This window comes from Spermophilus citellus (assembly GCF_964194105.1).
Source record: "Spermophilus citellus genome assembly, chromosome: 6".
NCBI lineage: Eukaryota > Metazoa > Chordata > Mammalia > Rodentia > Sciuridae > Spermophilus > Spermophilus citellus.
Window position 1 is genome coordinate 3717493 of NC_138187.1, and position 27553 is coordinate 3745045.

Sequence of the window (27553 nt, forward strand, 5' to 3'; positions counted from 1 at the left end):
TATGATTAATATTCTCCTTATAATTAATTCAAAATCTTATTAAAATCAAACTTTTATAACTTTACATATAACCGGGCCGCCTCTGCCAGGACAGAGAGTGCGCCTTGCCGTTCATTTTACCTGTATCGTTCCTCAGTTCTCAGAAAAGGCAATAAAAGATCCCCTCCTTGGAGATCATCAATGCTGGGCCACCCTCATCTCCATAATGGCACAATTTCCAATTCACGCCTCATTTTCATTAATGTTTCTGGCCATAAATTTTTAAGCATATGATAAAAAATTTCTGAAGCGGCATAAAACTAACATGAAGAGAGAGTTCATTAGCATGTGACCCTAATTAGAAATTCCATATTAAGTTCCCACTTCTACTTGTGCACATCCAATAACGTCACCTCTCCACTCCGCCCGCGCGCCTGCGTGTGCTTTTGCCGGCGCTGCTGCGAGGGGACGTTCCTTCTGGTGGTTTAATTCCGGGGCTTTATTTCCAAAACAGCCCGTGTGTGTTTCCTCTGCTATTGAATAAGTCAACAGACAATTGTATCACAGGATGCCTTTCGTGTCACAAATTATCCGGAAGAATTGTGAGAAGGTCCTTGCCCGATGCTTTATTAATGATACCAGATCATAAAACGGGGAAATATGCTGACTCCATCTCTTTTCTAATGCCGGGTGATAAAAATGCTACTTCAGGATTCAGAAGGTTAAGTTCTAATGTGTGTTTTGAATAGAGTGTGCTGGAATAATTGCCTCATAAAGCAGAGCAGCGCCCAGCCTGCTAATGGCTGTGGAGTGCAGGCCTCAGCACCGACGGCCAAGCTCACTGGAAAAACTGCTGCGCCTCAACTTTTGTGTCCCTGCGTAGCAAGTTAACTTCCCCGCCCCTCGCCTGGCCTCGACAAAAAAGGCACAGCACCCCAGCACCTGCTTCCGCCGCTTACACAAGCGCCTGCCTGTTACACCCATGCCTGCTCCTCTGCAGAGCTGGCCCCTCCTCGGACCCTGCCTCTCAGGATCCCCGTCCCTGAGTGGTCCCCTCCCATACTGGATTTGAGTCCCACCCATGTCATCCAGAGAAGGTGCTAGAAGTGATGCTGCATGACTTCTGAGGCCAGGCAACCTACAGTTTCTCCTTGTGTTCTTGGAACACCGTGTGCCGGGGAAAGCCAGGTGCTGCCTTAGGGGTCTAGCTAATTGGTAACCACCATGCTGTGAGGAAGCCTAAGCTAGCCACAGGGAGACGCCACAGTAAAAGAGAGACAGCTGGTCACCCCTGAGTTATTCCAGCCCGCTGCACCCAGATGCCAGACACATGGACAACCCCGCCATCATCAAGCCCCAGAAACTCTGTCACCATGACCACGAGACATCCCGAGTCAGCCGACCCACGGAACCACAAAATGACACTGAATTGTATTTCAAAGCCATCAAGCTCAGCAATACGTTGACATGATAGGACACACAACTGAGAGGACATCCTCCAGAAACAGCAGTTAGGCAACAGGGGAGGATGAGAATACAAACCACCCACCTTCCACCTCCTATACCTGAGCAGAGGCAAGAACTACAGGGGCCCCTGGTTTTCACTTCTCCCACCCACCTTTACTGTTCCCTGACTGTCTTTAATACCATCAAAGAGAGAAAGAATTTTTAAAAGTCCAGCATGAGGCTCACTTTTGGAGAATCCAAACATTAACCATAAGCAAACAAGGTCTGCTCCCTCCCCTGGAGGCCAGGCTTGTCACAAGAAATCCAAAGTTCCCCAGAGAATAATGAACGTGGGAGATGATAAATGGGGAATCCACAGCAAGACCCCTAAAATCACTCTTAGATTCCTCCTGTGAACAGCAAAGGCCCTTCTCCCTGGGGACCCTTCTGCCTCTTTTTAGAGCTCCTGAGCACATGCCCAGCCCCACCCTCACCCCATCTTCTCTGACTCAGCAGTGGGCATTGACCAGCCCCTGCCCCTACAGTGGCCCTCAGATCTGCAGAACAAAAGAAAGGTTAACTAGCTTAATCAAAGAGGAGCCCTCATCCTCATTGAGAATGGGGAGGATACCAAATACGATTATTTCTCTCTCTCTCTCTCTTCGCTGTCACATGAGCAAGAGAACGCACCAGCCTATAAAACTAATATTACCCTGAGATGCTCACATAGGAGAAAAACTGCCCTCTGAAAGAGCAAGCAATGAACTAATTGAATTCCAGGAGATTCACACTTTGCCAGAGTGTGATCACTTTCAGGACCTCTAACTTGTGGAATGTAGAACAACATTCTCATAAAATTAATCAATTAGCCCAAAGGTGTGCGTAGGCACACAGGCACACGCAAGGGCAAGCATTGGAGACCAAGGGACTTTTCTCCACATTGAATTTGAACCTTACAACAGCCTTGGAAGATTACAGTATCTATTCTTTCTTACTTTAGGACACTAGGATTCAAAGTTATAAAGTTGGGAAGATCCTGTAGGGCATGGTGCCTGAGGTCAGCCCCATGACTAAGGGTTGATGTGGAAAAGTGCACTTGTTACCAAACTCTCCAAATGAATGAGGGTGATATCATAGATGCACCCCCAGAAAATTCCTTCCTTCTTCAGCCTCAGTTTCTCCCTCTGCAAAAGGAAGTTGTTCCTAAAGATCCAGGTAGCTCAACAAATCTAGGATTACAACTCATTTCTCATGGGGGTGGAAAAACCGGGCAATGCCAGTAATGTATTATATCTTAACTATCACATTTTTATTGAAAACAATGTTTCAATGAAATTATGTTTTAAACTGAGTTTTGTTCCTGCTTGACAATTTATAGCCATGCAATTTAGAAAATGCCAATCATTAAATGCAAAAGAGTGACATATCTAGGCATGCCGGAACTACTAATGGATGGGAGTGTGTTATTGCAACGATAAATCAACTCCTCAGACCTTAAAACGCCATCAATAAGCAAGGCTCTGTGTGGAAATTGGCAAGATGACCAGAATCACTACCCTGATTTATTACACAGCGCCTTCATGATCAGCACGCTGTTGATCTGCCACTTTCTTTTTACATAAATATGTGAATAACTTTTTGACATCAAAATAAATCACAGCTACTAGATCTGAAATATAACTTCAAAGATGCCTGCACAGGTGACTGTCACTTGGGGTGTGGTCTGCTATGTTGGGCTGAAGCCTTATTGACAGAGAAGTTTTATTTCTTGTCATTTGAGTGATAGGCACACTGAGCTCAATATCTCGTCTTGACTTTTGAGTAAAACCCATCAGATTTGTAAAAATGTAGACAGGTTTATAAGTAACCGATTCTTCTTCTGTCATAGGAGGATGCCATTAAGAAAAAAATCAGCTTTACAGAGACGGTTGGCTTCAGCCACCAGTGTAAAAGAGTCAACTTGGCCATTAGCCATGTTCTTCTCTGCAGTGGATATGAACTGCACTTGCTGGGAACATTTTTTTATTTTACTTTTTATTTGTTTGAAACCTTGATGTTCAAAGCTAGGTCTATAAAACTTATTACCATCCTTGAGAGAGATATAGAGGAGGTATAAATAGCATGTGCATGTAGAACTGTATAATATCTATGTTAAAAGTTATTAAACTGTACTTCATTTCTATTCTATTTCTTTGAAGAAAAGTGTCCTATGGGCTACAAAAGTCTGAAAGCCTTGGACCCACATCCAGCTTAGCCAAATAAAAAGGAATACTGTCATTGTGGTTATGTATTTTTTCAGTTAAGAAAATTTACTCAGTGGAACACCTTCAAAAACATTGTAATCCTCGTGGCTCGGTTTCTTGACCTGCAAAGTGAGAGTACGAGGCTGGGTGAGGAAGCATCGATCTTCCAACGATACTCTTTGATTGTAGTTTCCAAAAGATCTAAGTTAACCACATTGTCATAACGGAGCTTTACTTTTTGTCCATATAAATCCAGAGCAGTTTCTTGAGACACCTTCAGAGATCAGGAAAGCTTTCTATGGAGGTCTCTCTTCCAGAACCAGCAAACTGTGCAGGTAAAGACAAAGGTTCTATACTTTCCCCTGAAAGAGGGCAATGAAGGATGTCTCCTGCAGAGGTTCCATGCTGGTCCATGATAGTGGCTCTGTGCTTTGCAGCATACATCTGAGGAGTGAAGGGGAAAAGCCAGTTTCCAGAAAGAATGGAGGACAGTCTCTTTCAGCAGTAGCTACTAGAATCTTTCCCTCCAAGATGTTCTTCCATGATGTTGCCTCTCCTCAGCAAGAGGTGGAGTCCATGTGCCTCCTGGTGAGCCTGGGCCGACCTTGGTGTCTCTGAGTCCTGAAGACCCTGTGATGGAAGGACCACTAGACTTAAGGAGTCTGGCTGCTCTGAAGTCACCATGAGAAAGAGCTACATGGAGAGATGAGGGAGAGGAGGAAAGAGGGAGATCTGGAAAAACTAGCTGTCCCAGGTACTATTCTTTGAGTCTTCCCATCCCAGAGATGTGAGTGAAGAAGTCTTCAAAGCCAGCTCTGATCCAGCCACTCTGGAAACACCCCAAAGGTCCTGCTTGAGAACGACCGGCTTGAGCAGACACTGTCACCAGATTCTGGGGCAAAATAAATGAGTGTTTCTGTTTTAAGCCCCAGTGTTGGGGTGGTCTGCGAGGCAGTAGTGGCTGCCTGGCAACACCACCTCAGGTTCCAGCCCACAGGGAGCTGTGCCAATCCCTCAGAAGAACGAGCGACCTGTGCTCTCCTGGCGCTTCACCAAGGGGTTCAGAGACAAAGCTGAAGTGGGCAACAGGCCACCGGCAGAAGGTGTCAGAGACCTCCTGTGGCAGCTAGCTGAAGGGCAGCTGCCCACGATCCCTGTCTCCCCTCTCCTGCATGACCAGGTCTCCACAGTCCCGCTCTTCCTCCACTTAGCTTGAACTTCCCATCTTTCTGCATCACTGGGAGAGACTCAGAAATTCTGCACAAGACTCCCAGCACCTGGATGTGATGGTGTCATCTTCATGCTACAGAAGTCAGTCTCCTGACTCACACTTCGTTCCTGAGCCGGGGAATAATTGCCAAATGCACTTTCTATTTGTTCAGCTGCAATCCAATTTAAGTCATCAAACATTTATTGAATGTCCACTCTGTGCCAGGCACTGGGGATACCAAGCCGCTGAATCATTACCTTTTGCTCACGATGTACACCGTGTCATGAATCATGGGGGTAGGGGACATCTGGGAGGGAGGGGGCAAGGGACCGGTCATCCAAACAAATACCTTTGATTCAACAGGATAACAGGAAGAGTGTGTATGTGAGATGGTGAGTCGCTCAGGAAAGAGGGTCGGCATAGCAAGGATGGGTCCCCAGGGAGAGGCCTACCAAGGCAGAGTAAAGACAGGTTTGGAAGGCAGAAGAGTCCAACAGGGAGCTGGCACTCCCTCCAGACACAAATGGAACCTATGCTTTCCTCCTACCCCACACTCATCAATCCTTCATTATTTATTTATTTGCAGCACCAAGGTCTGAACCCTGGGCCTCAGGCATTTCAGGCCAGCATTCTCCCAACGGAGCCACAGCCCCCATTTCAGACATTTCTAATCCCAGCAAGATATCTTATGAGCCTCCCAGGCTCCAGTCCCGGAAGCTCAGGGAAGTGACGGCTTGCCCAAACAATGGTGACAGAGCAGAATTCAAACCCAGTTCTCTCTGGTTCCTAGGCAGTTTTAATTGCAAGATAGGCTGGCCATAGGAAGAGGTGACAAGAATCCAGGTCCTGCGTGTGGTTGCAGGATTCCTCGTATCTCACATCTCCTTCTGCCTCATGGAAGTGTTTGCCTTCATCTTTCCCAAGAACATATGTTCCCAGCTGGCGGAAAGAAGGCCAGTGGAAGACACAAGCTCCGTCCGGCCTCCCATCTGTTCCTTTTCTTAGGAACCAGTCGGAGCAATTAAGATTGGAAAGGCCTGGGGTTCCCCCTTGTAGCCAGGTGCCCTCCGAATCCTCTTTCAGAGACTGTTAACTCACATCCACTCGTGGGAAAGTAACCTTACTTCAAAATGAAGGTGAGGAAGAGAGAAGGAGGAGTCTTGCTTGTCCTTTTGGCAGACTCCTAAAAGACAACCCAGGAGCTGGTGCAGAGTCCCAAGCTCTACCCATCACACTGAGAGTCAATGTCACTTGCATTTATCCAACCTTTGTCATGCACCAGGCTACATGATGGAAGCTTCACAGACAGCACACCATCAGGGACTCCTGACCCACCTCCAAAGGGTCCTGGCATCATCCATTCTCATTTACAGATGAAGAGCTAGAGGTACAGAGAGGTGCCAAGTCACTTGTTCAGAGCCAAAATACAGAATCCGAGGGCTTCAAACCCAAACTCAAATAGCAGCTTCCAAGTTTCTGGAGACCAGATTTTGAAGGCGAGTAGCTCATCAGTAGTAGCTGGGGGAAGCAAATTAGGCCACAAAAAAATCCATTAGCCAGCCAGTTACCCCCACGGGCAAGCACTTATTCCCAGCACAGAACTCAGGGAACCAGTGTAGAACATGGGCTGACACACAGATCTTCCACCAGGGCCACTGGGGACCAGCTGGCCAGATCTTGCCTACTGACTGTGTTTGTAAATAGAGCATCACTGAAACACAACCTCACCCTCGGCTCTTGCCTGTGGCTGTTTCTGTGCTAGAGTGGCACAGCTGAGTAGTTGCTCACAGACCGTGGGGCCCCCGGATCCTAAAATAGAGGCCATATCTGGTTCCTTACTGGAAACACCTGCCAAGCTCAAATCTCAAGTCATCCCGTCTGAGAGGCAGGGAGAGCTGGGTATCTATACACTCCTGTGGAGGGTATCCATTTATCCTCTCCCATGGAGCGGTGGGGACAGGGTGCACCAATTACCAGGCACCCCAAAACCTGTGTGCGCAGAGTGAGCTCCAGAGCTCCAGCAAAACCTGAGGCCACAAGCAGAGGTGAAATCCGACCAGCTGTGGAGAGGAGGGCACCAGCAGACTGTCCCAAAGCAAATGTCAGTAGTGTGAACCAGTGGCCCATATGGGTTGGCTGCCTTTGGCCATGCAGTGCTTTCCAAAAATGCGATTAGCAGGATATTTCCCCTCTTAAAAGTCAAAATATTCAGCTTTCCTTGGAAAAGCTGGACTTTGGCCCCATGGGGCATGCACTCCCAGACGGCCACCTAGAAGTGGAACAGCTATCCAGTTCAGCAACCGGCCAACTTAGACTGCTGAACACCATTCAAAACCAGCTAAGCACTGGCATTTGAGCCCCTGGTGGATACATCATCACCGGCGTAACAGGCCAAGAGAGGTTACTTAACTGGCTCAAGGACACGTGTGGATTAAGTGACCGAGGTGGAACTTCCTGCCAGCCTGATTTTCTAAGCAGTCTGAGGTCACAACCTTTTTTTTTTTCTTTTCTTCCTCACAGCTCATTCCTATGTACTACACCCGCATTTCTGTGTGACTGCAGCAAAGGAATTTTGGATGCAGGGCTGGCCTCTGTTCTGTCTTGGCGAGCCCTGAATTATGCATTAGAACGCAGGACAAGGAATGTTAAGATAAGAATAAGTTAAAAGTCAGGACCCTTTCACCCCGGAGGAGGAAAGAGATCTCAAGGCAGCAGCCAGACACTCCTCAGCTGGCCCTCTTTCCCGTGGACAGAGAGATGGGAGCGCCCACCAGGAGCCAGCCATCACCAATCAACGGCAGGTGCTAACTGGATTCTGACACATACCATCCGAAGCCTTCCATCCTCAGGTGGCTCTTTAGTCATCATGGATGAGATATTCCCCCAGGAGGGAACGTGGTGCAGGGTTAACCAAGTCTAAGAGAAGCAGAAAGCTTCCCTGGGAACCAGGGACGGAGCCAGGGGCTTAGTGGGGGCTTCTGGTGGGGATGCACAGCCAGACTCCTGGGAAAACTGGGCAGTGTTTAAGATTCAACCAGAGTCCTAAAAGCCCCAAGCTCCACATATCCTAAGAGGTCTCCAAAATACACCAAAAGCTGACCCCTTCTGGACGTTCCCACCTGGATCCAAGCCACTGTCACTCATCAGGAGATTAGGGAAGCAAGGGCCACAGGAAAGGGGCCAAGATAAGCGTGGGGTCTCCAGTGAGCCAGAGTCGTGAAATTCCAACAAGGACTCTCCCGCCCTGCTCAGGCCCTCTTCAGCCTCCATATGAATATTCATGAGCGCGCGCACACACACACACACACACACACACGCAGAGTCCCTGGACACCCATTTACATTTTTTTGGTTCCCTCCAAGAGAAAGATCAGATGAGAGGTATTTCAGGTGAGGGTGCAAGAGTTCCTCCTGCCTCTTCACTGTTGACCTGGGTCGTCTTTATCAGCTTTTGCTGTGTGGACAGAGAGGAGATCAGAGGAGCTTTAGCCGGTGCAAAATCATTAGGTCCCTGGGACTGTCCAAGGGGAAAGGGCACCATAGTCTAAGCTTTGTGTTGAAAGGTCTCACAATTCAGGTTGGCCACAGCACTTTGAAGCAGCCCCGTCCCAACTGCAGGGCACAGGGCTCCATGCCCGAGCCCCTCCCATTGACGGATGCCACTTCTCTATACAAAACCGGCTAAGATGGTGTGAATCATGCAAACTTTAAATATCACCCATGCCATTTGCACTGTCTCATTTAAATGGGAGTTTTGATTAAACAATATGCTTATGAAGTAGAATTCAGTAATAGTAAATTACCAAGAGCCTTGACATTTATCTTTCACCACCTACACCATATGCTCATCATGAATAACTCTGGAATTTGGTTTACACACCACGAAACACATTTATTACACTTTAAAGACAGACTATATAAAAAATATACACACACATATTTTATACAGAGTACATATGTACTATATATATATATATATATATATATATATATTTTATAAATATATTTTATAGCAGGCTGAGGAAGTGGCTCTGTGGTAGAGCACTTGCCTGGCAAGTGTGAGACACTGGGTTCAATTCTCAGCATCACATATAAAAATAAATAAATAAAATAAAGGTCCACTGACAACTAAAAATATATATAAAGGATTTTAAAAAATTATATATTTTATAGTATGTAAATATGTACTATATATATTTCATATATATTGAATACACCGTATATAATTTTTGATATGTAATATTTTATATATAAAAATTTATTGTATTACTAAAACTTATTCCACAAATAACCATTGAAAAATGGGAAGATGCGGAAGCTCACATTAGTGGAGAGCTCACTACTGCTAGAATATTAGGTCTGTGCCTTATTTACTTGCTGGTTGGATATTCCCATATCACAGATGCAGCTCCGAGAGTTTAGGAACCGATGACAATAGCAGTGTACTCTGTTCAGTTAGGGTTTCTGGTAATATTTTAGACCGTCTTCAATTCCCATTTACTTGGGAAGGAGGATACCAGAGAACAGAAAGGCTGACTTCCTCAGGAGTTAGTGGTGGCCCTTAGGTGATTTCTACCCGTGGAAAGAAGAGACTCACACTTTCGTTCCACAATCTGTGCATTCCCAGGATGCTTGCTCGGTGAACACTTATACAAACGTGCAGGAATATAAATATTTATGTGTTTACACATACACATACAGGTGTACATGCAGGAATGTGAATTTGCGAGTGTGCAGGAAATGAAATGAAACAGGGTGGTAAGTCCAAGGTTGAGAGTTTAGAGCTCAGGGAAGGCAGAACAAACACTCCAATCCTATCTAGGAAGGTGGACTGCAGGTGGGAAACAGGTAGGAGAAGTTCACTGCCTATTACGTGGGTAAGTGTCTGTCTGTCCAAACTTGATGACAGCATCTAGTGAATACCTTCTAATGCTGATGATCACCACGACGGCTGGGGTGGAAGCCATCTTAATAAAAGGCTTTATAGCCAGGCACGGTGGCGCACACCTGTGATCCCATCGGCTTGGGAGGCTGAGGCAAGAGGATCATGAGTCCAAAGCCAGCCTGGCAAAAGCAAGGCGCTAAGCAACCCAGTGAGACCCTGTCTCTAAATAAAATACACAACAGGGCTGGGATGTGGCTCAGTGGTTGAATGCCTCCAAGTTCAATCCCTAGTTACTGCCCCCCGCAAAAAAAAAGAAGTTTTTATAAACCCATCATTCCATTAAGTGGAGGGCCAACGCATCTGTTCCATCCCGCAGGTACTTCCAATGGACAGGCAGTGGAGTGGTGTGGTGTGTAGAGCTATCCAGTGTCAAAGAGGCGTCCAGGCTGACTAGGAAGGTGCCCTCTGCGATGTCTGCCAGGGCTGCCTAAAAGCAACAAGGGCTCAGGTATCTGCAAACCCTACCTGTATGTTCATGGTGACTCAGGGAGATACACACACATTAATACTCCCAAATACTAATGTCAAAAACTGAAGCTCGCAGACAAAACGCTCGCCCCATGGAGTTGGTGTGAAAATCAGAGGCCACACAGACCCTCCAACTATTAACCCCAAACTCTTCCTGCTTCTTGTGACTCCAGATCATGGAAGAAAGTTCCATTCTACCTGTCAGCAATTTCAAGAGGACAAAGCGGGGAGGGTTAAGATTTCTGTGGCGGTTTTGGTCTTCAAAGAGTATAGTCTGGATGTGAACCGGCTGGTTTGAGGTCTTCATCGGTCATCACTGCCCATCGACTGATTTAGAGGCAAGCTGCTATAGTTTGGGTCTGAAATGTCCCCCAAAGGCCCAGGGTTAAAGGTCTGGGGGCCAGCCTGGGTGCTCTCTTCCAGGTGGTGGAACCTCCAGGAGTCAGGGCCAACTGGGGGAAGTGAGGTCATCAGGGGAGGACTTGAAGGGCTATCACAGCCCTGGACCCTTCCTCTCTCTCTCTCTGTTTGCTTCCTGGCCATCATGAAGGAAACAGGCATCTTTCTCCGTATCTTCCTGCCACGACCACCGTGTGACCGCAGGCCCCAAACAATAGGCCGAGTGGCCTGGGGATGAAACCTCTGAACCATGAGCCAAAATAAACCTTTCCTCCTTTTAATTTGATTATCTGATGCTGTTTATCACAATAACAGACAGCTGACCGACATAGGTAGATATAAATAGTCTGATCACCAAAGCTATGCTCTAGAAAGAAGCAAACACCTTAGCTTCTCTTAACTCCATTCAGAATCTGCTATACTTCAGCTCCATGGAAAAAGAGCACGTGTTTGGTATTCCTTCAAAAACAGTGGTACTTTGGAGTTGGGGACAAACTCAATCATTTTAAGCTGGGTACATATGTGTAAAGAGACATCCCACACGGTCTGCACCAGCTTCCTTACTGCCACCATTTTGAGTGTGGGCACACTTGGCATTCTCACGCTGTATCTGTCACCAGACGTGCTTCCAGGCAGGTATGATTAGTACAGATATTTACAAGCCACATGGGACTGATAGGAAAAGGACATCATCTAGATATGGGTGCACTGGGCCTGAACAAAGCAAATCCAGACACTAATTTTTTTTTTTTTTTTGTTAATAAGTAGTTCAAGATGCTTACATGTGGATTTATTTTTCAGGTATTAGAACACAGTGTCTTCATAGAGGTGAGTAACTAGGAGACAGGGGGTGATGATCACAATTAGCCAGCTCCCCTGTCACTGGAGAGCTCCAAAGTCAACCCTTGCAAATATCATATTAATGAGGATGTACCACAGGTATCTGACTCCTGCAGCTTCTACCAGCAAATTCCGCTGGCCAAGATCATCATAAAATAGGCTCACTAGAGCCCTTTCCTTAGAAACACACATCAAAATAGCAACAGAGAAAAAGATCTGCTTCAAGAGAGAGAATCTGGTGTGTTCGGTGGTTTCGAGAGGAGTGGTGAAAGGCAGCAGGAGGGTAACAGGACTGGCTTAAGGTTGGCCTTGGCTGCATGCAGGTGAGCGGCCCTGGGAATCCACGGCACTCTTCTCTCTGATATCTTATGGATCATTCTGGAATTTTCCAGAATACAAAGTTGGGGAAAACAGCATCACTTTGGATGACATTGAAAAGGTGACATTACTGACTCATGGATCCTGAAAATTTCAGAGACTGGCTTAAAATCAACTCAAAGAGGCAACATCTTAATCTACTTCCCATTGTCAATATAGCATAGAGGCAAGAACTTAGCATTTCCAGATTCATATCCTGTCCCTATTTGTATGAGGGTTTTGAAAGGTTAGTTTAACGTTATCCTTCTTCAGTCTTGGTTTCTGTGTCTATGAAATGGGAGGAATAGTATAATTGCCTTATTGTGCTTCTGGGCACATTTTATAAGCATGTCAAGTGCTTAGACTAGAGTACTAAGAAAAGGATTAAGCATGAAAAAAAATGTAGCGCTTATGTCATCCAGAAGCAAGGCATGTCACTGGACACATGAGAGGGAGTCAGCTAGCAAATGCCAGGTGGACAAAGAAAGTAAAGGTCATAGGAGGGCACCAATAACATGGATCAAGTTAGGGTTTTCTATGCCAAAAGTTTTTTTTTTTTTTTTTTTTTTTTTTAATTTGTGTCTGTGCCTATGTTCACTGAGAGTCAGTTCAACAACTTGGTAATTAAAACAAATATCTTGCATTTCCAACAAACTTTGTGGCATAAAATGGAAGGCAATTACTCAACTCTGATTTAGGCTTAATATGCAGCATGCCTTAATTTATTCTAATTTAATATTCAAAAGAATATCCTTAAGGTAATATCCTACCAGAGCTCACAAGGACTGCAACACACCAAATTAAGGCCAGCATCCATCATGTGCACAGGAGCTGAACCCACACCCCCCAGCAGAAAGCAAACCTCAGATCTAAGGAAACGCCCCGAGTCAGCCTGATGCGAGTAAAACACCGTTGTGCATAGAGAAGACACCCCTCGCCTTTATCCAAATGTAGCTCATTAACCCCCAGATAGGCAGTCAGGTCCTGAGTGTAAGCACAGCAGACGTATTTACACATCGGCACAGATTGGTCCCCTGTCACACAAACCCCAGGGTTCCATTAGCAGTTGATGTGCAGAATAGCATTGCTCCTGCTAGGATCTAGACCAGGGCCGTCCTATGGTGTGCACAGAGACAAGCTCACTGTCCCCTGCCTACCCACCTAACCCCCCCAAGGCATTCTCCCATCCTTCAGACTAAGGCGAGGAGGAATCTCTCAGCTGCCAATTTAATTTTCAAAATTGTTCATCAAACTTTGAAAAAGCAGGTTAAATTTGGGGATCAGTCATCAGCAAAGTGTGTGTGTGTGTGTGTGTGTGTGTGTGTGTCTGTACATGAACAGTTGGGGGGGGTAAGGTATGCACTTATGAATATTTAAGGATGGCAGAGGATTATATTGGTTGGAAATATCTTAGAATGTATGAGCTGTCTAAGGCTATGAGACAGATCATCCCCCAAACTTTGTGATTTAAGACAACCACCATCATTCGCTACCGCAGGAGAAGATTGACAGAGAGAGAGAGGAGAGGGATCTCTCCTTCATCAAGATGCCGTCTTGGAAGTCAGGCAGGAGCACCCTTCTAAGCATCTTCTATGCAGGGGGAGTTACTCGGTTCCCCCTTTGAAGGTGGAAAGTGTCAGGCAGAGTTTGAATCCACCACTCTGAATAACGGCCCTGCTCCAGCATCCATGCTTACCCCTGATTCTAAGCATGGGTCTCCAAGCCAGGTCCTGTGGCTTGAGGGTCCTGTGGCTTAAGCCAAGAGATGGCATACTGGTTGTGCCAGAATCTCTCCACCGTGCTTCTTGCCTTAAGAAATCCCTAGAGCAGTAGTTTCAGTCCTGAATAAGGAGCTGACTCAAGTCACTATGCTTTTGTTCTAGGCAGCGGCAGCAAAGTCCTCCCGTGCTGTGAGAAGCATTTCTGACCAAAAGCCCGTGAGCCTCCCCGTCCTGCTGAGGGTGGCACAGGAGCATCGCAACAGCCTCCGCACTGCCACTGTCAGGCACCCGCCCTGGCTCCTCCCTGCCAGGTGCCCACCTACCAGCTCCCCTCCTGCCTCAGCTGTCAGCTAGGTGTGGAGGAAGAGCCTTGTCTCCAGCAGGGACATCAGCTCTGGCTTCCCACTGTCGTGCCGCTTAGGCACTCAGACACGTGTGTTTTTTTGGGGGTGGTACTCTATGGTGACCAAGGAAACAACCACAGTTATTTGCCTCTTGAGAACAAAAGAGGTAAATGTTGCATACAAATTTGGGGCTCTAGAAAATGAACGCTCCTTTGGAAAGTGTTCCGAACATGCCTCTTTCGTCACTCCTTTTAAATCTTTTCAAATCATGTATCCTTTCATTCCTATGTCACATGTTTTCTTATCCCTCCATCCACTGATGAACACTCAAGTCGTTTCCGTGCTTCAGCTCCTGTGGATGGTGACGCTGTGGAGGTGGGTGTAAAGACATCTGTTCAAGTCCCTGAGTTCAATTCTCTTGGCCTAGAGGCCTAAACCCCAACAGGGAATTGATGGACCACTGATGGGCAGGACTTTTGGGGAGGAACCTCTGTGCACTTCCTATATACATATTATATTGGTTGTCTGATCTGTCTGATATCATGGAATATATGAGCTGTCTAATGCTAGTTCCAACCAATATAATATGGATATAGCTACATGGGCTCCAGCTAGCTCATGGGCTCATGCACCTAGCTCCAGCTTTGCCACATCTTCACCAACCTTATGTCCATTTTTTTTTTTTTAAATGGTAGTCATCCTAGGGGGTGTGAAGAGGTCTCTCATTACAGCTTTGATTGGCATTTCCCTAAGGATTAGTGGTGCCATGTACCCTTTCCTGTGCCTGTTGGCCATTGGTACGTCCTTGTCCAAGAAGCACCTATTGAAATCCGTTGTGCATTTTTGAGTCTGGATGTTGACTTTCTGTGGCTGAATATGAGGAGTTCTCTGAATACTCTCAAAACCACTCCCTTAAGGTCAGACGTGTGCTGATGCCTCTCCCCTCCCATTACCACCCAGCACAGACTTGGGGGCTGACAGGGAGCATCCTGTCACTCAAGAACAGGTGGTGGGCTGGTGCTTTGGGAGACGGTGCTGGGCAAGGATGCTGGGGAGAGAGGCCTCACTCCGTTTTCTTGCTGCTCCATCATGGACAGGTTGGTAAGAATCATCCTAATGCCTGGCAGACCACAGGCTCAGAAACCCACAGTGTGCATTTTCCTTCCCCGCATTTTCTGTTCCTCATAATAACGGCTAAAGCAGCGTTTTAAAAATGTAGGTCAGGATGAAAAGAGATTTAACTTTTAATGTTTGAATTAAAACAGCATGGGCAACTTCTTTGAATACAATAAAAAAAGCTACAGGATATTCCCTGAAACAATCATTTCTAACTATTTTCCTCTGCATTTCATAAATAATAAATGTGTTAAAAAAATAACCCCATCGTAACACATTTTCTAATATACTGGTTATGCAAGCTGGATGTAACTCGAAGAATCCCTAAATGTGAGAAAAATTGAATTTGGTGGTATTTTTTTAAGCTAAAAATTAAATTTCTCTGGCCCCATGCAGACCTTTTCCCTCACAGCTATAGTCATAACTGGATTTTTAGGCCTTCTGAAAGCATTGTGCCTTCCAATAAAGCAAAACATTATGTCAAAAACTGCTTAGAATACAGAAAAGCATGCTTCTGATATAGACCAGAGGGCTGCTGTTACCTGGCAGGGCATCAGCTTTGTTTGTGCATCTCATCTTGGCTTCTGTGACCAACTCTGGTGTTCGAACCCTGCCCACATTCATGTTAGGAAATGAAATCATGAGCTAAATCCTCTCCAAGTACCAAAGAGGTGGACTGTCCCCAGCTTCCTATCCCCAATTCAACCCTCAGCCCTCTTTCTTTTTCCTCCATGAGGAAGGTCAGGAGTCCAGCTTTTAAGAACGCACTTGGCTTCAAAGCATGGGATGCATCTGCTCTAAGGCAGCAGGGTGCCTGGGAGAGGAGAGGAGAGGAGAGGTGGTGAATGGGGTCTTGAGGAGCTGCAGTGTGCACCTGTGAATTAAACATGAGGCTGGGGACGGGGGGCAAGCGGCTGCTTTCCTGGCATCCTCCTAACTGGCTCACGTCTGCCCGCTTGGAACTCATGCATGCGTGTGCGTGAAGGACCACGGCACTGTGAACGTCTCTTCCTCCCTGCGACATGAGATGACATCTGCTTTGGGGACTGGATGCCCAGATATCTGACAAATGATGTTTTACTGGGCTCCATGTCTAAGTTTCTGTTGTGACGGGTGGGGCTTTAAGTGCCTGGTATTTTTGTGTTATTGTGCACTCGCTCTCGCTCGCTCTCTCTCTCTCTCTGTATATGTGCTTCCTGCAGCCCCGATTGATGGACATACTCGATGTTTTCCTGCTCACCAATCTAACCTCATGGTTGTTCAATCATCGAAGGGTTATTTTTGAAGAATCCCACATGAATGCAGTCTTGGGAGCTATAGGGTAACTGTCCAACACATCGCTGATCCCAAGGAATTTATAGTCTCCTTCGGCCAACAAGGTTACCCCAGATAAAACGATTAGGCAAGACAAGAAGGTGCATAATTAGCGCATTTAGGCAAGCTTGCTTCTGAGTTCAAGGCTCTTCCCTCAAGCATGCCCTGAGTTCTGGGCTGCTGGCTCCCCCTTTCATTACCCCGTCCCACCCTTGGCTCTGAAGGGGCCATTAGCTGGTTCCAGAATTCTGGATGCTTCTTGCTTCCTCCCCACACTCTCTCCAGGCTCCCTCGACCACAAAGGTTCGCAACCTTGACTGTGAGCTTTTAAAAATTCCTGATGCCCAGGGACCCCCCAGAGCAATTAAATCAGAATCTTTGGGGGCAGACTCCAGCCTCCATCTTTTCTAACCCTCTTCGCGCAGTGTCAATGTGCAGCCTACATTGAGAACCCCATTCACACATGCTAAGAACAATGCCATCTGCTGAAGGGACCAAAAGCAGCCCAAGCCAAGCAATGGCTCGCAGTCAGCGGGGAGTTCCACCAAAGCTGGGGAGACAGAGCCAGAGAAGATGGGGCAGGACAGCAACGCTGCAGTAGGGAAGCGGAGTTCAGTGGGAAACTTCAGGAAACTTAAGCTGTCGTATCTGGTGGTATTATTTTCCGCCCTGAAGTAATCTGCTGTGAGATCCACACATTCTATTTCTTCCAGATTTAGGTTTCTGGCTCTCCAATGTGGCTCAATTCAGCAGGACAAAACTAAGCTACATCAGGCCTTGGTGCAGGGCACAGACCTGGGGATGAATGAGCCTCCTGCTGTGCCCTGGAAGCCATCCACCCTCTTGTTTCAGGGACAAGAGGTGAACACATCCTCATCCTAAGTACTCAACATACAACAGGTGTTCACCAAGCCCCTACTGTGTGGCAGGCTCTGTCCTAGGTGCTGAAGAGGGCTGCGGGCACGGCAAAGAATTCTCTGCACTCTTAGAGCTTGTGTCCACTGGAAAGAAAGCAGAGAACGATTGTCCAAGAAGATCCACAGCCTATTAACACAAGGCTGTCCAGAAGAGCGCTTTCCATGAGGGCCTGGTTCTAAAGACTGTGTGGACTAGCACCGAGGTAAGTCCTAGGGACCCGCTGGAAAACCAAAAATGTGGTCCCACCCAGAAATTCTGAAGGCCAGGCCCATCAAACTCCAGAGTAATCCTCTGTAAACTCAAGAGAGAGAACCACAGGTGTGGGGAGAGAAAAGGAGGTGGACTTAGGAACTGGAGAGTTAATAACAGAGGGTGCTGGATTAGTCATTGAAAAGCTGGCAGAGGGGCGGCCAGAGGCGTGGAGAGGGAAGGGGGACCACCAAGATTCCAGCATCCACAGAAACAAGGCAGATTAGTACCCCCAGGGGTGATACCTACAAGGACAAGGCACTGGGTGTCCAAGCGGACAATAAAGAAGAGTCATAAGGATATTTATTTCTACATCTGTTTATCTCATTTTGTATCTGCATGAGAGGAAAAGATCTCCATTGGAAAGCCACTTTTAAGAACTCGAGGGAGCCAGAGGCGGCATTTGGGAGTTGACTCCCCGGATTTGTATTCTGATACCAGTTCTTAAGGGGAAGGAGAACAGAGTGGGAACTTTTCCTTAAACATGCAAAGGGATCCTTCAGCCTGCACGGCTGCACAGTACACCCTCAAGACAAAGGGACCCCTGCTCCCTGCAAGGAAAGACCCCTGAGCACAAGAAAGTGAGGTGGCTTCCAAGTCCGAGCCCACAGGGTGCCGCCACCAGTTTTCCCGAAAGCCTCCCAGACCCGAGCCTATCAGGTCCTTGAAAGAGTGTCACCAACTTCCTCATCCTGCTGAACCTTGTCCCTATAGCTGACCTGTAGCAAGGGACATTCTGACACAGGCTGCATGGGGAGGGTCCCTTGCTGCTGTCAGAGGTCATTGCAGTTTTGGGGTGCAGACCAAGTGAAAGGATGGGGGTGCCTTATGACCCTGAGACTATGAACTTAAGGGTGACATTAGGTCATTTATGCAAAAACACACAATAGAGAGAAAACAAAAAAAAGTAGAGAAATGGAATCATAGAATTTTTTGTTTTTGTTTTTTCAGTGTCCTGTAAGGAATTCTCAAAAGATAATTCCACCATTTCCAAATATCATGCCTACCTGGGGGATTTCCAATCTCTCCTTGTCTGGTTGTGTTTACATATTTAAAATCAGCCTTGGTGTATTTACTATCAAACACTTGATCAAATACCATTCCCTGTATTCTAGATCCCAACCTGTGCCTTTATGGAATCATTTCTTCTTGTCCCCAAGTATTTATGGACTGCCTCTCCATGTTGGTGACGGGTCTTTCCTTTGGAGACAGGCAGTGCTCAAAATACACCAAAACCCCTGTCCTCAGGGGACTTGCAGTCGAGCTGAGGAGAGGAGAGAGTGAGGCCACAGGTAAATCAACGGAGTCTATTGGTCCATCAGGGCTTCGGAGAGACGTCACAGAGGAAGGCGGTGGGGTGGACTATTCACCAGTTAAGGCCAAGAGGGAGGTGCTTGCATTACGCAATTTTGTAAGTGAGGAGGTGGAGACTCAGAGAGGTCAAGTGCCTTGGCTGGTGGTGGCAGGACCTTTATGTCAATCCAAAGCAGGAGGCTAAGTCACCGCACTGGGGAGCCTGGGGACAGCCTCTTTCTCACCGCTCTGCAGGCTAGAAGAGGGTCCGGGAAGGGGTGAAGTGCAGAGAGTGTGCTGGAACCTTCCGTGCACCTTTGCAGAGTCCCCCACCCCCCTCCTCTCCTCACTGGTCTCTGCCCTGGAGGAAGAGCAGCAACCTTCATCCAGGTCCTGTAAGCATCTGGAGGGAAGCAGCAGCCAGAGGCAGAGTCCGGGTATTTATTCCAGGGCTCGTCATGGACCCTCCTTCTCCTTCTGAGATCTGGGAGTCACTTTCTCTCATGGCCCTCCAGGACCAGGAGGGACATCACAGCTTGTTCTAATGGCCCAGGGCACTCCTTGTAAATTGCCCGTAGACTTAGAAGCAGCCTGTTTATTAAACTCTCCCTAAATCTCCATGGGGCTGTCTTGTCACAACCTTGACTGTGACAACCAGCCATCACCAAGGATGAGTGAGTGCAAGGAAGTACAGACAGAGGGGCCCCTTGTGCATCGTCACTGAGGCACACCTGGGTATGGAAGTGGCAGCCAGATGGTGCTTTGTGGCCCTCTAACATAACTTCACCTGAGATGAACACAGGCCTCTTGATCTGGTACCTGCAGTCACCGCAGGACAAGGTGACCATGCTTCCCCAAGCGCTTTCAAATGCTCCAAGTGGTGGATGCCAGGAGGCCTAAGACAGGCCAAGTGCCCCCGACCTTGCCTGGCCTGCAGTGGCCGCACTTTCACATTCAGCAGTCAGGAAGAGGAAAAACCCCATAAGTTCACTTCCCGCTTGACAAACCAGCCAACTGTCCCCTGGGAATCAAAACACAGACATGCAGAAACAAAGGACGCTGAGAGTGGAGGAGCACTGCGTGGTCCTAGGCAGGAGGACGGCAGCCACCCTGAAACCAGGGAGGAGCCCAGCAGCCTGCAGGCACTCCCTGCAGAACCCAAAGCAGGCAGCCGCCACTGGTGCTTCTGCCCCACGGCACGTCAGCACGCACCGGGCCACCAGAGGACACACCCTCGGCTGCTGAACGCTGCACCAAAGCCAGGATTCCCAGTTTCCAAACCACTTAGAATTTACATGGGCGTAGGGGATTCAGGCCTTTCTTAGGTCCATTCCAGTGCCCAAGACCTCCCCCCCACAGCAAGGGCCACGGCTTCCACGTATTCTGGGTGCTCCATGTGGCAGGCGGGTCGTGAAGGCACAGCCTCGTGGGGACGTGTGCCTGCCCTGAAACCAAGAGCAGTGATCGACCCTGATAAGAACTGCAGCTGCCCATTAATAGGAGTCACATTCACCGTCTAAGAGGTGTGGGCACTGTGCTGGGAGCTTTGTGCATCTCCCCGTTCATCCGATGGCTCAGTGGCAGACAGGCTTGAAAGTGACCCTCGATGAACCTTGACCTCTGGTGTCCAAACCCTGTGTAATGACCTCCTTGTGAGCATGGTTAGACCTGGGTTAGCTTCTAATAAGCAGAACCCGGCAAAGGTTGGGAAAACTGACACTGTGCTTACCGTTCTATAGGTTATGTGATGATTGTTATATTATATATCACATTATTATATTGTCATTATATCTTATAATAATATACATATTTATATGTTTGTGAGTATGTGTGCATATATTACTCTTCTCCATTGCTGGGTTTGCAGAAGCAAGCTGCCATGCTATGAAACGAACTATGAAAAAGTCCACGCAGGAAGGACAGGGGTGGCTCTGGGAGCCGAGCGTGGCCTTTGCCCACCGGCCAGCATGAGCCAACACCTCACACTCACAGCCACAGGGAAAAAAATGGTGCCCACAGCCCAAGTGAACTTGGAGCAAATCCTTGCCCCGTTGAGCCCCAGAGGGGGACACAGTCCACCTGACACCTCAGCGCAGTGGCAAGACCCTGGACAGAGGCACAGCTGAGCTGTATCACCAGTGGGACCCACGGGAGCTGTGAGTCCGAGAACGTGTGCTCCATGAGTGGGAATCCGTAACATGGAATAGAAAATGCTGCATCTAGTTACATGGTTATTATTATATTTCCTAAAGGAAAAGTAACAACCTGTGGAATTGGGGGCCCTTATTCCAGGTTCCAAGGCTGGTGATGAGCGAGGACTAGAGCCAGGCGAATGGACCCCAGATGTGCAGGCGCCAACTTCACCCCCAGGACCCTGTGCTTTACCCACACAGGCACAAACACTCCCTGCTCCCTGGCCCCATGTCCTGGTAGTGATGTTAAAGGGTTAAAAGTGTCCTACCAAGAGGTGGCTGAGTCGAGAATCTCCAGATGACACCACTCTGGATTGACAGTGAGCGCACAGCCTCATGTCAGTGTCCTCATAAGAACACGTCACACGTGGACACAGAGGAGGGGACCCTGAGGTGACAGAGGCAGAAGCTGAGGTGACGCCACCACAGCCCAGGGAGGGAGGACGTCGGGATCCTCTGGAAATCAGCCACGAGGCAGGGAGCAGGGTCCCCCCCACAGCCTCCAGAGCAGATCACCACTCCGGCACCTGGATTCAGGACACGGAGTCTCCCACCCTACCACAGAACACACTTCCATGTCTCCAGCCTCCCAGGGGGTGGCACTTAGTTAAGAAGGCTCTAGGAATCTAAGAGCCTCCGCTACCCCGTTACCTTCTAGGATATGTCTAACTTTCTAAGATAAAGGCAAACAAGCCATTTGGACCCTGACAGAGGGGAAATCCCGTGGAAGGGTCTCTGGCTTCATTTAGAAGCCTGAGCTGTCACCATGGCACTGTCAAGGATGGTCTTGGCCGATCACCCCACCTCCTGGGAGTTCTGCTCACCCACGATGGATATCATCGCTCAGGATTATAGCGTCTGTGGGTCTCTGGCCAATATTGATTTCCATCTCTCCTCTGTCAATGGCATCAGAAGGATTTAGATGATTTACTAGAAGAATACCAGTGTTTCCTTTACAGTTACTGAGGGTGTGTTAAAAAGCCTAGGTTTTAGACAACCAGGTCATGCTCCAAAGCCCAGGTCTACTCCTTGTTTGGGTAATGTGCTGAGAGATTTGATAAAACAATCCTCTACTTTGTTTTTGTTTTTTTTTTTGTTTGTTTTGTTTTGTTTTGTACTGGGGATTGAATCCAATTGAACTTTTCCACTGAGCCACATTCTGCAGCCCTTTTAATTTTTTGAGACATGGGCTCGCTAACTTGTTGAGGCTGGCCTGGAACTCCCAATCCTCCTGCCTGAGCCACCAAAGTCACTGGAACTATAGGGGAGTGCCACCATGCCCAGCTTGTACCTTCAGATTTTTATCTATATGATGCAGCTAAGAATGGTACCTGGGCTAGCTTCTAATAAACAGAACCTGGCACAGGTGATGAAAACTGACACTGTGCAGACAAAAGAGCACAGGGCTATTTTGAAGGACTAATTTGGAGACATAATGCATGTCATTAATGCAAGAAACAGCCATTGCTCAATAAGCATTAGCTGTTCTCAGTAAGAAGAGCACTGCTGTTTAACACAGGGCTCCTGTCTACCTCCAGAGTATGCACCCTTCCCATCTACTCCCTCTTCTTCCTCCTTCTCCATCTTTTACTTAAGGTCAGGGATAAGCCCTGCATTGGTTAAACTTGGAAACACAAGTTCACTGACTGAGGATGGCCATTCTCCACGCCCATGCGAGTTTCTGTGCCCAGGGTTAATTATTAAGCATCATATACATGTGAAATCACTGCTTCCTGTTTCCTGCATTGGGGAGGACAGGGGACTGATTTCTCTCTCTGCCCAATGAGTAGGATTGCCACAGTTTTCCTGGGAAGGACAAGTCAGCTGGGAAAATAAATAGATAATTCATTTTCACATTCCTGGGGACTCATTTAGTACATGGTGCCTCTGGACATGAGGAAAGAATCCCAACATGAAAGTTATGAATTGGGGTCCATGCATTTATTTAATTAACAATTAACTTTATTGGAATTAGGATGGTATTAACCTGCACTTATGAAGTCTCCCTATAGTCATCTTTGGAAAATGTTAGTAGGTACCTAAGTCACCCTGGAGCTTATTCAAAATTTACCTACCCTGGTTCCAAGCCCAGATACTCTGATTCAGTAGGTCTGGGTTGGAGTCCCCTAAATGTGCATTTTTAACAAATTCCTAAGTGCCTCCCTTTAAGGGTCTCCTGAGACCCACCCTGAGGAAAGATGCCTCAGTCAGCACCTGGGACTCTTGGGTACCTCACAGACCTGCGTCCGCTTGCCTCTGTCCCTGGTATTTTTCCAGTATTCCTGACAAAGGAAGAAGCCTTCCCCATGGACTGTTCTGTGCCGAATGCCTGCTGCTCAGATCAGGGAGGAGGAGAGCTCTGAGTATGTGAAATATTTCCACTTGGCTGCTGAGGTTCCTGCTGAAGCAATAGGGAGGAGGATGCTCACCCGACAGGGGACGTCCCTGTCCCTGATTCACCAGGAGCAGACTGCGTCTGGAACACCCCCACCCTCACCCCGGTGCAGGAGCAGGAAGTCAGCCTGTGCCAGACCTCCCCCTCACTGGGCAAAAGGAACACCATTAGCACTGACCTGCCTGGAGTAGGACATTTCTACCCGCTTGCCTCCTTCCAGAGTTAAGGAAGGCAGAGGCAGGAGGGAGGAGCCGGTGGGGTGTCGAGCTGACTTGTGTTCAGAAACCGTTCACATGCACTCCCACATAGTCCTTTCACCAGAGGGGCTCAGTTGCCACCCTGACCTCCTGTTTGCTCTGTTTGGTTATGAAAGAGTCCTCTGGGTAGCCGGGACAGACTCTGCAGCAGGAGTGGGGACCAAATGGCCACTGGGACATTCTATTCAAATACCAATCAAGACCAGGTGCTCAGTCCGTTCTTGACTTGGGACCTCCAGAATAAGCTCACTCACAAGAATTAACTGAAAAGAGAATAGGAATGCGGCTTCTGAGATCTGGTGTGACGTGAGGTGACTTTGGCTGAACAGAATTTACCCTCTGTCATGGAGAGAGGATATCCAGAGTAGGGACAGGTCAGTACAGAATCTTGGGGCTGATGTTGTAATGACTCCTGCAGGTCTTGAAAAGGAATGTCTACTGCAAACTGAGCTGCTAATCAGGTGAAGAGAGAGGGGCTGAAATCTGCATTCACCTTATAGGCTGTGCTTACCACCCACTCATCCACCAACCAGGTTGCACTGAATAGAGCATCCTGGGTAATAAAAGTCAGCCAATCTGATTTTCAATACTAGATCCACTCTTACCACTGACTTGGAGAATCAAACCTCAAATTCTCAATCTGTAAAATGGAGATAATAAATGTGTGTGTGTGTGTGTGTGTGTGTGTAATGTCATACATACATAATTCACAGCAGCATTGCCCACCATAAATATAATGTAGGCCATACATATAGCTTTAAGTTTTCTAGAAGCCATATTAAGAAAAAGTAAATAAGGAAGAGGCGAAATTCATCTTAATAATATATATTCTTTTTTCAAATATTTTAGGTTGTAGATACACACAATAATTTATTGTATTTGTTTATATTTTTTTTTTATGTGATGCTAAGGTTTGAACCCACTACCTCATACATGGTAGGCAAGTGCTCTACCACTGAACCACAACCCCAGCCCTAATTTTAATAATATATATTCTTTATGTAATATCAACCAAATAGCATTTCAACATTTAATTAACATAAATCTTCATAGATGTTTGTTATTCTTTTTTAAATTAGGCTGTTGAAATCTGTGCCACTTGTACATACAAATGTGACTCAGTTTGGAGAGGTACATTTCAAATTCCTAGTGGCCCCATGTGGCTGATGGCTCCTGTACTGGACACTGTGGATCTACAGTATCACAATGATTATTTAAAGAGATTCAGCAGGTAAAATACTTTGGTCAATATTGGGGATATCTTGGGGTGGGGTTGGGGCTCAGCACTAGAGAGCTCGCCTAGCACATGCAAGGCCCTGGGTGCGATCCTCAGCACCACATAAATAAATAAATAAATAAATGTATTAAAAAAAATTGCTGTTCCCCTGATAGGCAAAATAACAGTCTCTAGAGCAGGAGTCCCTGTGTTATACCTTTGCTAGGAAAGAAAAAAACCTAAAAAAATTATTGGGGATACCTGATAGTTGCTATTATTATTGTTGTTATTGTTATCATCATTATTATTCTGTGCAGTGAAAACAGAGAAAGCTACTAAGCTTTCTCCAAAGGAAGATGGGAGGTGAACCTGATGAAATTCCAGTGGTCCTAGCCAAATGCAGAAACAGAGCCAACCCAGAGTTCCTATGAAACCAGAAAAGCTCAGCTTGTAACTCAAACATACTGTCTCAGGGGCCATCCGTTTATTGACAGCACCACGTCTTGCCGTACTAAGTAAGTCTAACACAACATAGCTACGAAATCGCTCCTGAAAGCCATCATTAAGCAAGTCACTTCCTCCTCTCACTCTTCCACATTACAGGAACATAAAATGTATGAAAGCCAGCAGGAAGACAGGATCGAGATCCAGGTGCAGATTTAAACTCAGCCTCCGTGGGTGGGGAGACTCAGGTGGAGGGAAAGGAGGCCGGAGGGACGGAGAGCTTGGGCCAGGGTCTTCCTGCAGGGCCTGGCATGGCTGCGGCTGATGGGGGCAGGGCAGGCGGCAGGTAAGTAAGCCCAGACTGGCTCTCAGGGCAAGTGGTCTTAGGAGGTCCCAGGCGACGGCTACTGTGGTGTTTTTAGATTGCAGCATTTCTGCCACCAATGGCCCTAGAGATTTTAGTAGAATGACAATTTTAAAAACTAAGATTGCTGTTTATTGAGTTGGAGAAAGTGTACTAGGCCATACGATCCCGCAATTTCACCCCACTCCTATCTACCCAAGAGAAACGAAGGTGCGGCCATACAGACACCTGTGACAGCAATAGGTGGTGATGACGTGCGAGGCCACTGACAGGTGAGACTGACAAATGAACAGTCCAGCCGTGCAGTGAGCCGGCCAGCCCCAACCAGGACCCAGGTACCCACACGTGCCCGGTGCAGAAGAACCTTGAAACGTCACGTGAAGTGGAAGAAGCCCCGTGCCCTACGGTACTTTAATACCCAACACCCAGCACAGACGAATTCGTGGAAGAGAAAACAGATTAGAGGTTCCTCAGGGAACAAAGGGGTGTGAAAAACGAGGTGTGATGATGTAATGGGTGAGTGTTCTTCCAGGGCAATGAATGCAACAGAGAGGTTGGTGACCCCAAAGCACAGCGAACACCCTGATTGCGTCTGAAATGTGCACTCTAAAATGAGCACAGTTCTGAACCTCATCCAAATAGAGAAAAGGTGTGGGAGAAACAAATTTCATCTTTTAAGACTATAGCAGGAAATTATTTTATAAGGAGTTAATTTAAGGAAAAATCAAGGAAGTAATATACAGTCAACTTTCTGTACCTGTCATTGTGCATCTAGATTCAACTAACCAGGGATCAAAAATAGGCAAAAAAAAAAAAAAATCCATTTAGGTCTAGTGCCTGCAGTCAAGTCAACATAGGCAGACATTTTTCCTTGTCACTATTGCTCCCTAAACAATGCAATATATCATACTATTTACATACTATTTACATCATATTAGTGTATTAGTCAACTTTCCCTTACTGTAATAAAATACTTGAGGTAATCAATTTATAAAGAGGAAAGGTTCCTTTTGGCTCACAATTTTAGAGGATTCAGTCCAAGATCAGTTGGCCCCGTTGCTTTGAGCCTATGGTCAGGAAGCACATTGTGATGGGGAGAACATGGCAGGGGAAACTTGTTCATTTCATATGGAAGAAGTGAAAAGGAGAAAGGAAGGTGTGGAGTCCCCCCCTCACCTTCAAGGACATGTCCCCAGGGATTGGAAGACATCCCAGGAGGTCCTGCGTCTTCTGAGTTTCCTTCCCCTTCCAATAGTGCTAAGTTGGGAGGGACAAGCCTTTAACCTGGGCCTTTGGTATACATTTCTGAACCAAACTAGAACTAGGTATTAGCAGCAATGCAGACAGGGTGTGCATAGATTGCATGCCAGTACTGCACCACTTCACAAAAGGGCTGAGCCCTGGACGGCCCCTGGGACCAGTGCCCAGATACTGAGGAGTGACTGTGATGTAAGGTGGCAGGTGGATTTGTTGAAAAGTGTCAAGATGACCCTTAAGAAACCATTAATTTCTACATTCCTATTATACATTAATACATAGAACTAGCAACATCTACCCAGAGAGGAATAGCAGCCACCTCCCAAGTCCACGGCCCTGTGAGTAGGAAGAGTTCAAGGCTCGTCTTCAATGGAATTCCAACAAGCAGAGAGGGCCAGGGGCCTCGTCCAGCTGACAGGATGAGAAGAGAGAAGCTGTCTGGGCAGCTGCAGAAGCCACCCTTGCACACCAGGTTCGTGACCTTGAGACGCTGGCTAGGTGGGTGACGAGCCAGCTCCTGGGAAAGCAGGGTGCACCCACTGGTCACCTGAAGAATGTCATGCAGTCCTCTGTGGTGGCTGAGCAGA

The 27553-nt window shown here is 47.2% G+C and overlaps 1 long non-coding RNA gene across 1 annotated transcript; it reads left to right on the plus strand.

Annotated features, from left to right (window-relative positions):
• Positions 1-10111: 10111 nt before the first annotated feature.
• On the plus strand, positions 10112-25920 carry LOC308651351. Its single transcript, XR_014022526.1, has 4 exons — positions 10112-10270; positions 24765-24916; positions 25219-25416; positions 25505-25920. It is a non-coding gene; the product is annotated as an uncharacterized lncRNA (long non-coding RNA).
• Positions 25921-27553: the final 1633 nt, after the last annotated feature.